This window comes from Ursus americanus, chromosome 28 (assembly GCF_024610735.1).
Source record: "Ursus americanus isolate L20-20 chromosome 28, mUrsAme1.1.p, whole genome shotgun sequence".
Lineage (NCBI taxonomy): Eukaryota > Metazoa > Chordata > Mammalia > Carnivora > Ursidae > Ursus > Ursus americanus.
Window position 1 is genome coordinate 31,040,106 of NC_142154.1, and position 11,077 is coordinate 31,051,182.

The window sequence follows — 11,077 nt, forward strand, 5'->3', positions numbered from 1 at the left end:
GAGGCAAAGATAATAGTATGTCTCAAGGCAGGAAGCCACGGACAGCATGAGGTTCTCGGGGCGCTAGAAGCAGTGTGGTTCTGCTAGGTACAAACTCCAAGGGTCGCAGATATAGGCCAGAGCGAGATCACGAAAGGTCCTTTGGGCCATGCAATTATATTGTGACGTTTCAATTAACGTAATACACAAGCACTACTGGCCTGATTATAGGAAAGACTTTTCCACCTGCAGCAAACTGGCTTGCACGGCATGACTGCGAGATGCGCGCGCATGCCTAGGGAGCTAGACATAGGCATTGAATACGCAGGCCTGTATTTCAATCCCCGTTCTAGCACTTACTTACTTCCCACACTTACTGACTAGGTTCCTTGGGGCAACTTCCTTGACCTCACTGATCGTCAGTTTCTTCATCTCTAAAACTGGGTTAATAATCATTCCTACCTCATAGAATTTTGTGGGATTAAATGAGATAATATGCACAAAGCTCTTAGCATAATGCCTTAGTACTATCTAATTTTTTTAAAAAATTTTAAGTTTACTTTTTTTAGTACTCTCTATGCCCAACGTGGGACTCGAACTCACGACCCTGAGATCAAGGGTCCCCTGGTCTCCTGACTGAGCCAGCCAGCCTTATTATTCTTTTTTAAACTGTCTTCCCAAGTTTTCTGGAGCATGACCTTGGCACAGGCTACCCTGAGACAGATGAAATACCCGTGTTGATGGCTCGAACGTGTCACCCCTCCCCACTTCACTGGTAGCACTAAACCCGAACGTTCCCAAAGAGAGGATACTGATGTAATGTGGGCTAACAGGTCATTTTGGGACCAGTGTCTGATTGGTAAATGAAGCAGCTCTCCAGCTATTGCAGGAAGAGGGCAGGCCCCGTTGGACTCTCAGGCCTACTGACAGGTAGGATGCTCTGGCCAGCTGGGAACTTACTAGAGCCTGCATGCATATGACAGTACAAGCATTCGTGCACCACTGGTGGCTGTGTATACTGCCATTTCCCCACTTTAAAAAGTAATTTGGGGTCCCCAGGCTGTGCGGCAGCCGCTGCCCTGCAGCGTCCGGGGGCCAGAAGGAGCATGGCTGAGGCCATCGGACCCTGACACAGCGTGGAACGGCGGCAGAAACCAGATTATGAGGGCTCTTTCTGCTCCCAGCCCCTCCCTGCAGAATCCTGGAGCGCCGCTCTTGCCCTGCTGCCCTTCAATGTGGAACTGGCTCAGGCTGGTTAAGGACTCAGTCTCTGAGAAAACAATGGGACTGATGTGAATGCAGTTTTGGAAAAACATGTGGATGGTGTATACTGTAACATTCCACCACGGTGGCCGGGGGCCAGTGAATTAGGGGGAGGCACCCGCAGAGGGAGGCCTCACTCCTGGGCCCCAGACTGACCTCACAGAGTCTCAGGGGGGATGAAAAGCCAGGCCCCCACCACAGGGGACTGAGAGAAAAAAAGGGGGCTGGGAAGCTCCTATCCAAAGATATACTCTGACTAAAAGATGGCTTATGAAAATCACTGGTAAAGGAGACACAATTTGGATGACAAAGCACATCATAACACCAGGAAGTGAAAAATTATGCTGAAAACGCACAGAACACTCTTCATTTAACACTAGAACTATTGGGTAAAAGGGAACTTCATACAGCTCATGTGGCAAGTCACACTGGAAAAGCACAGGGCATTGTCACATGCTTGAGAGCAGCGCCCTATCACGGTTGCAGAAGAAGGGTGTTCCTTCCCTTGGATGTCTGTCTGTTTGACAAATACAGTACATGGTGTTTCACAAGAGGATTTTCTACGGAAGAACCAAGGTATAAATGTGAGAGATGAAATATTTATGTCATAGCTAGCCCAGCACACTGGCACTGAAAGCATGCTAGGTCCTTCCACAGCAGTGTTCTTGTGAAAGCAGTTCCTGCTTTTCTTCGAGTTGCTCTGGAGGACAACTTGAAGAAAATTCAACACGTGAATTTCTGTATATTCCACCCATCTTTACAGCAGAAGAATGTTTCCATTACTTCCGTTATCTGTGTATGTTCAGTCATGAAGAAAAAGAACTTAAAATAATTTCATGGCATTGAAAAAAAAAGCAGTTTAGTTAGAAGAAAACAGAGTAATACATTTGCGACCTTGCCGTAGGCCAAGAATTTTTTTTTTTAATTAAAAAAAAAAACAGGACTTCTAGGGGCGCCTGGGTGGCTCAGTCTGCCTTTGGCTCAGGGCGTGATCCCGGCGTTCTGGGATCGAGCCCCGCATCAGGCTCCTCGGTTGGGAGCCTGCTTCTTCCTCTCCCACTCCCCCTGCTTGTGTTCCCTCTCTCACTGGCTGTCTCTCTGTTTGTCAAATAAATAAATAAAATCTTTAAAAAAAAACCAAACAAACAGGACTTCTAGGGGAGCCTGGGTGGCTCGGTTGGTTGGGCGTCTGCCTTCAACTCAGGTCGTGGTCCCCAGATCCTGGGATGGAGCTCTCTCTGCACTGGTCTCCTTGCTCAGTGGGGAGCCTGCTTCTCCCTCTCTCTCTGCTGTTCCCTCTGCTTGTGCTTTCTCTCTCTCTCAAATAAATAAATCTAAATAAAATAATAAAATAAAATAAAACAAAACAAAACAAAATAATGAGGACTTCTATTCACCAGAAGATACCACCGAGAACGTAAAAAGGCAATCCATAAAGCGGGGTAAGATCTTTTCAGTATGTGCATCTAACAAAAAACTCATAGCAAGAACATATAAAGAACCCTTACAAATCAACGAGAGAGACAGCCTAATAGAAAAACAAGCAAAGTCCTTAATTGACGTTCTGCCAGATATGACAATGGCCAAATAAACCTACAAAAAGGTGCTCGGCTTTATTAAATGCAAATAAAAACCATAATTCACCGGGGCACCTGGGAATTTTGGATTGAGTTAACAATGAATGACTTTTGAGATAGATGATTCTTCAGAATAGAGTAGCAGTTATGATTGTGCCTCAATTAAAATTTTGGCAGTACGACGTACTAGCTCTCACATGTTGGGCCCATTATCTAGCCTTCTATACATCAATTTCCATATATGTGAAATGGGAATAACGGTACTTTTCTCTCAGGGTAGTTATGAGAATTACATGAATTAATACTTGAAAAAGCATTCGAATGGTGCTCAACAGAGTGTGATATTTGAGTTTCTTAATCAAATAACACCTAAAATTTAGTAAAAGTAGTCTCTGATCATGGACATGCAGAGAAAGTAATAAACTTTAATTTGTACAACGTTTTATTTCATCCTTTTAAAACTCCTATTTTGTACTTAGATGCTCTTCCTAGAATGACAACGATCTGTGTATATAATTTATGAATTATAGGGGGGCTGGGCGATTATTCTTTGTGCTGGATCACAACAATTTGACAACTACTGTTCCAGATTACTGATCTGTCTGTAGAACTGGAATAGGAATAAGTTAAGTAGAGAGCATCTCTGTTCTTTCAATGTGATTAGTATTCTGCGGCTATTAATGTGTCTTGTTCATTTTTAAGAGTGCGTTCTGGAGAATCTGAACTTCATAGAGCCTCTCTGAGGGGAAACCTGACATAACATGTGATCGCTGTCAATTACCTCTATTGGATAATAAAAGGGTTCACCACTTGAAAAAAAAAAGAGGAACCATAATGCAATATCACTACATACCCACCAGAATGGTTCAAATGAAAAAGTGTTGGCAAGTATGCAGAGCTACTAGAACCCTCATACACTTCTGTTGGGAGTGTAAATTGGTGTGATCACTGAAAGCCTGCTTGGCATACTGCTGGAGCTGAATAAACACATGCCCTTCTCATTCTAGGTAGGTAGGCAACAGACAAGTGTCCACATGTCCACCAAAAGACGTGTATTACCATGCCCCTAGCAGCACCTGTTGTGAGTCCCAAATTGGAAACTACCCAACTGCCCATCAACAGAAGAATGGAAAACTGTGGTAATTCATACAGTGAAATACTATATAGCTCTATGAATAATCTACAAGCACGTGAGCAATGTGGGTGAATCTCATAAACCCAGCGCGGAGCAAAAGAAGCCAGATCAGAAGACTACATCGGTAGGACTGCATTCATGTGACGTGCAAAACAGGCAAAACAAATCTGTGCCGTCAGAAGTCAGAAATACCCCTGGGAGGAAGATGGCTAGGGACTAGGAGGGGGCACGCAAGGGGTGCCGGGAATGTTCTATTTCTTGATCTGGGCATTGTTTACCAGGGTCCTATATATACACTACACTTTGATCATTTAAAAGTTAAAATAATAATTTCAATATATAAAATCAAGAATCTCAAAAATTTATCTTTTGTCTCAGTAATTTCGCTTCTAGGAATCTATGAAATCAATATTATTTTTATAGCTTGTTAATATAACCTCTTATCTACTAGGAACCATGCTAGGTGCTTTACATAGCTTAACCCACTTGCTTTTGTGAACCACTTTTTTCCCATTTCAACTTTTAATTTATTTTTGCTAACATATAAATCAGCTATTTTTGTTTATGTATGTATCTTTTAACAGGCCACTTGACTTATTTTAATTTCAATAGCTCCTTTGGCTAATTCTAGGGTTTTCTAAGTAAACATTATATTGTCATCAGAGAGCAATAATTCTGTCTCTTCGTTTATAAAATTTGCCTTATTGAACTGATTGGACCCTCCCAAATAAATAAATAAATCTTTTTTAAAAATTCCACATATGAGTGAAATCATATGGTATTTGTCTTTCTCTGACTGATTTATTTCATTTAGCATAATCTCTCTAGCTCCATCCACGTTGTTGCAAATGGCAAGATTTCATTCTTTTTGATGGCTCAGTAATATTCCATTGTATAAATAATCCACATCTTCTTTATCTTTTCATCAGTTGATGGACATTTGAGCTCTCTCCATAATTTGGCTATTGCTGATAATGCTGCTATAAACAGGTACAGGTGCCCCTTCGAATCAGTATTTTTGTATCTTTTGGGATATTTTTTCCTGTCTGAACTTGGGACACAGGGGAAGCTACAGTAATTTGAATATTCAAATTACTGTATCAAAGCATAAGCTTTCTAGTATGTTTAGTTGTCCTTTTATTTTTATTATTTTTTAAAGATTTATTTCAGAGAGAGAGAGAGCAGACGAGGGTGGGCGGAGGGGCAGAGGGAGAGAGAGAATAGAATCTCAAGCAGACTCCCTGCTGAGCACAGGGCCCAATGCAGAGCTCAATCGCAGGACTCTGAGATCATGACCTGAGCCAAAATCAAGAGTCGGACACCTAAATGAGCCACCCACACACCCCTTTTTTTAGAATTTTAAAAATATATCCACATGTTTAGATTTTTTTCTAGTTTTAATATATTATGCTCAAAGAACATGTCCTATAAGAATTCTACTTTTTGCTTCTCATCACAAGAAAAAAAATGTAACTATGTCTGCTGATGGATGTTAACTGGACTATTGTGATGATCATTTTTCAATATATATAAATATCAAATCATTAAGTTGTGCACCTAAACCTAATATGATGTTATATGTCAATTATACCTCAAAAAATGAAAAAGAGAATTCCACTTTTTGGAATTTAGTAATATTTGGTTTTTTGCCAGTTTTTCTCAACTTCCTATAGACATTTAAAAACAATGTGTAAGATGCAAAGCTTTAAATTTACTTGTGTAGAAAATGATTCCAGGGACACCTGGGTGGTTCAGTCAGTTAAGTGTCTGCCTTTGGCTCAGGTCATGATCCTAGAGTCCTGGGATCGAGCCCCACATTGGGCTCCTTGCACAGCAAGAAGCCTGCTTCTCCCTCTCCCTCTGCCTGCAGCTCCCCTTGCTTGTGTTCTCTCTCTCTGCCAAATAAATAATAAATAAATAATTTTTTTAAAAAAGAAAATTATTCTAAATCGATTACATTCAAGCTATTAATATTTTTCAAGATGTTCTTATTATTTACTTTTTCTGCACTTGATAAAATAGTCCCAGATAAATGTTAATTTATCTTACTAAAATTATCGTTTTTTCTTTTCCCTTATAATTTTTCCAGTTTTTGCTTTATATTTATTTTTTGTTGTTGTTGTTAGGTGTGTGATGGTTCACGATTTCCATCTTCTTTGTGACTTGAACCTTGTATTATTAAAAATATTCACCTTTGTTCTTTTTTTTTTTTTTTTTTGCCTTGGGTTATGTCAGATGTTAACTTGTTCTTTTTGTTCTCTTTTTGTTTACATTCTCCTGGTATATCTTTGATACACCATTCTTTAACTGTCATCATTTTGGTATCATTTTATTTTATTTTTCTTTTTTTTGAGTATAGTTAACCCACAATGTTACATTAGTTTCAGGTGTACAACATAGGGGATCAACTTCTCTATATGTTGTGCTAGGCTCACCACAGTGTAGCTCCCATCTGTCACCATACAACACTGTTACAATATCACTGATATATTCCCTGTGCTGGACCTTTCATTCCCATGACTTACTTCACAACTGGAAGCCTGTATCTTCCACTCGCTTTCACCCATTTTGCCCATCACCCACCCCTTTCCCTCCAGCAACCTTCAGTTTGTTCTCTGTATTTAGAGATCTGATTCTGCTTTTTGTTTATTCGTTTGTTTTGTATTTTAGATTCCACATATGGGTGAAATCATATGGTATTTGTTTTTCCCTGTGTTATTTCATTTAGCATAATACCCTCTAGGTCCATCCATGTTATTGCAAGTGGCAATAGCTCATCCTTTCTATGGCTGCATAATATTCTATTCTATATACATACATATATATGGGAGATATATGTACATATATATGTGTGTGTGTATATGTACATCCCATATCTTCTTTATTCATATATCTAATGATGGACACTTAGGCTTGGCTATTGTATATAATGCTGCAATAAATATAAGGGTTCATATATATTTTCAAATTAGTGTTCTCATTTTTTTTGCGTAAATACCCAGTAATGGAATTATTGGATCATATGGTATTTCTATTTTTAAATTTTTGAGGAACCTCCACACTGTTTTCCACAGTGGCTGTACCAATTTATATTCCCCCCAATGTTGCATGAGGTTTCCTTTTTCTTCACATCCTTGCCAACAGTTGTTGTTTTTTTTCTTTTTGATTTTAGCCATTCTGACAGATGTAATGTGATATCTTGTGGGATTCTTTTTGTGACTGAATTATTTTATTTTATTTATTTTTTTATTATGCTCAGTTAGCCACTGTATAGTACATCATTAGTTTTTGATGTAGTGTTCAATGACTCATTGGTTAAGTATAACACCCAGCTCTCATCACAACACGTGCCCTCCTTAATACCCATCATGCAGTTACCCCTCCCCCCATCCACCTCCCCTCTGAAACTCCCAGTCTGTTTCCTGGAGTCCAGAGTCTCTCATGATTTCTCTCCATGATTTAACCCGCTTCAGTTTTTCCTCCTTTCCCCTATGGTCCTCCGTGCTATTGCTTATGTTCCACATATGAGTGAAACCATATGATAAGTGTCTTTCTCTGCTTGATTTACTTCACTTAGCATAATCCCCTCCAGTTCCATCCATGCCGTTGCAAATGGTGGGTATTCATCCTTTCTGATGGCTGAGTAATATTCCATTGTATGTATGAACCACATCTTTATCCATTCATCTGTTGAGGGACATCTTGACTCCTTCCACAGTTTGGCTATTGTGGACATTGCTGTTATGAACAATGGGGTGCATGTGCCCCTTCTTTTCACTACATCTCTATCTTTGGACTAAATACCTAGCAGTACAATTGCTGGTTGTAGGGTAGCTCTATTCTTAACATCTTGAGGAACCTCCATACTGTTTTCCAGAGTGTCTGTACCAGCTTGCATTCCTACCAACAGTGTAAGAGGGTTCCCCTTTCTCCACATCCTCGCCATCATTTGTTGTTTCCTGTTTTGTTAATTTTTGTCATTCTAATTGGTGTAAGGTGGTATCTTATTGTGGTTTTGATTTGTATTTCCCTGATGGCTAGTGATGTTGAGCATTTTTTTCATGTGTCTGTTAACTGTTTGTATGTCTTCTTTGGAGAAGTGTCTGTTCGTGTCTACTGCCCATTTTTTGACTGGGTTATTTGTTTTTTGAGTGTTGAGTTTGAGAAGTTCTTTATATATCTTGGATATCAGCCCTTTATCTGTAATGTCATTTGCAAATATCTTCTCCCATTCCGAGGCCTGCCTCTTAGTTTTATTGACTGTTCCTTTTGCTGTGCAGACGCTTTTTATCTTGATGAAGTCCCAAAAGTTCATTTTCACTTGGATGCAAGGGTGGTTCAACATTAACAAATCAACCAATGTAATAGAGCACATCAATAAAAGAAAAGACAAGAACCATATGATCCCCTCAATTGATGCAAAAAAAGCATTTGACAAAATACAACGTCTGTTCCTGCTTAAAACTCTCCACAGTGTAGGAATAGAGGGAACATTCCTCAATATCATAAAAACCATCTATGAAAATCCCATAGTAAATATCATTATCAATGAGGAAAAGCTGAGAGCTTTTCCCTTAAGGTCAGGAACATGACAGGGATGCCCACTCTCACTACAATTGTTTAACATAGTGCTAGAAGTCCTAGCCTCAGCAATCAGACAACAGAAAGAAGTAAAAGGCATCCAAATGGGCAAAGAAGAAGTCAAACTCTCAGTCTTTGCAGATAACATGAAACTTTATGTGGAAAACCCAAAAGACTCCACCCCCAAATTACTAGATCTCATACAGCAATTCAGCAACGTGGCAGGATACAAAACCAGTGCACAGAAATCAGTTGCTTTTCTATACACTAACAATGTAACTGTAGAAAGAGAAATTAAGGAAATCAGTTCCATTCACAGTAGCAACAAAAACCGTAAGATACCTAGGAAAAAACCTAACCAAGGAGGTAAATATCTATACTCTAGAAACTACAGAACACTTATGAAAGAAATTGAGGAAGACACAAAAAAGATGGAAAAACATTCCATGCTCATGGATTAGAAGAATAAACATTGTTAAAATTTCTATCCTGCCCAGAGCAATTTACACTTTCAATGCCATCCCTATTAAAATACCATTGGCATTTTTCAAAGAGCTGGAACAAACAATCCTAAAATTTGTATGGAACCGGAAAAGACCCCAAATCGCCAAGGGAATGATGAAAAAGAAAAATAAAGCTGGGGGTATCACTTTGCCTGACTTTGAGCTATATTATAAAGCTGTGATCACCAAGACAGCATGGTACTAACACAAAAACAGACACATAGACCAATGGAACAGAATAGAGACTCCAGAAATGGACCCTCAAATCTATGGTCAACTAATCTTTGACAAATCAGGAAAAAATATCCAATGGAAAAAAGACAGTGGTGCTGGGAAAATTGGACAGCTACATATAGAAGAATGAAACTGGACCATTCCCTTAAACCATACACAAAGATAAACTCAAAATGCATTAAAGACCTCAATGTGAGACAGGAATCATTAAAATCCTAGAGGAGAACATAGGCAGTAATCTCTTCAACATTGGCCACAGTAACTTCTTTCAAGACACATCATTTTGGTTTTGATTTACATTTCCCTGATGATGAGTGATGCTAAACATCTTTTCAGGTATCTGTTGGAAATCTTCATATCTTCTTTAGAAAAATGTCTATTCAAGTCCTCTGCCCATTTTTGAATTGCATTGTTTGTTTTTTGGAGTTGAGTCATGTAAATTCTTTACATATTTTGGATATTAATCCTTTATCAGTTATATCATTTGCAAATATCTTCTCCCATTCAGTAGGTTGCTTTTTGTTTTGTTGATGGTCTCCTTCACCGTGCAGCTTTCTATTTTGATGTAGTCCCAATGGTTTCTTTTTGCTTTTGTTTTCCTTGCCTTATGAGAGACATCTAGGAAAATGTTGCAATTGCCAACATCAAAGAAATTATTGCCTATGTTCTCCTCTAGGAGTTTTATGGTTTTAGGTCTCACATTTAGGTCTTTAATCCATTTTGAGCTTATTTTTATGTAGGGTGTTAGAAAGTGGTCCAGTTTCATTCTTCTGCATGTGGCTGTCCAGATTTCCCAGCACCATTTATTGCAGAGACCGTCTTTTCCCCCATTATATATTTTTGCCTACTTTGTCATAGATTAATTTGGTATCATTTTAATATTTTTTAAAGATTTTATTTATTTGTGTGTGTGTGTGTGTGTGAGAGAGAGAGAGAGAGAGAGAGAGAGCATGAGCAGGGGGGAGGGACAGAGGGAGAAGCAGACTCCCTGCCAAGCAGGGAGCCTGATGTGGGACTCCATCCCAGGATCCTGGGATCATGACCTGAGCTGAAGGCAGACGCTTAATCAACTCAGCCACCCAGGTGCCTGGTATCATTTTAAATGTCTCTTATTAACAACATTTAGACTGTTCTTTACTCAATCTGAGAGCTTTTGTCTTTGATTAGTGAAATTTAACCTATTTACATATAGTGTGATAATTTAGATTGGGCTTAGTCCTATCCTCTTATTCTTTTTTATTTTCTGCTAAATACATATTCTTGTTTCCTCCTACTTCCCTCTTATTTTGCCAGAATGATCCAGTTCTCTTTGGTCCTTCTCTTTTTCTACAATGACATGGAAGTCATGTATGCTGTTTCTTTCTTATTAGATCATACTTATCAATTTTATTATATATATTTAAAATTAATTTCAAGGCACTACCAGTAGCAATGAGAGGATAATACTAATATTGGAAGAGAGTGATGCAATGAGCACATTATAGGTGAGAATGTAAATTTTTATCCCATGTTTCCAAGTGTTTATAGAGAGTGGGTGGAGAAAGTACCCCTGATCATATGGCTTAATCCAGGAAGGGCCTAGGGATCAATCTCATCCAAGGTGCAAAACTGAAAAATGAAACTTCCAAGTGAAAAACAAGGTATTAATGGTGGGAAAGTATAAAAATGGATGCTGGCATGGCAACCAATATCCTCTATAATGGTTATTGTAGTATTGCTTATAAGTAAGGAAATTCGGAAGCAACTTAAATGTGCATTAATGGGGAACTGGTTAATTAATTGTGGAACTTTCACACTATTCCCCT

General features: G+C 38.9%; 1 pseudogene; it reads left to right on the forward strand.

The window, feature by feature from the left end:
* Window positions 1-1,121: 1,121 nt before the first annotated feature.
* LOC123790726 (NADH dehydrogenase (ubiquinone) complex I, assembly factor 6 pseudogene) lies at window positions 1,122-2,069 on the forward strand (annotated as a pseudogene).
* Window positions 2,070-11,077: the final 9,008 nt, after the last annotated feature.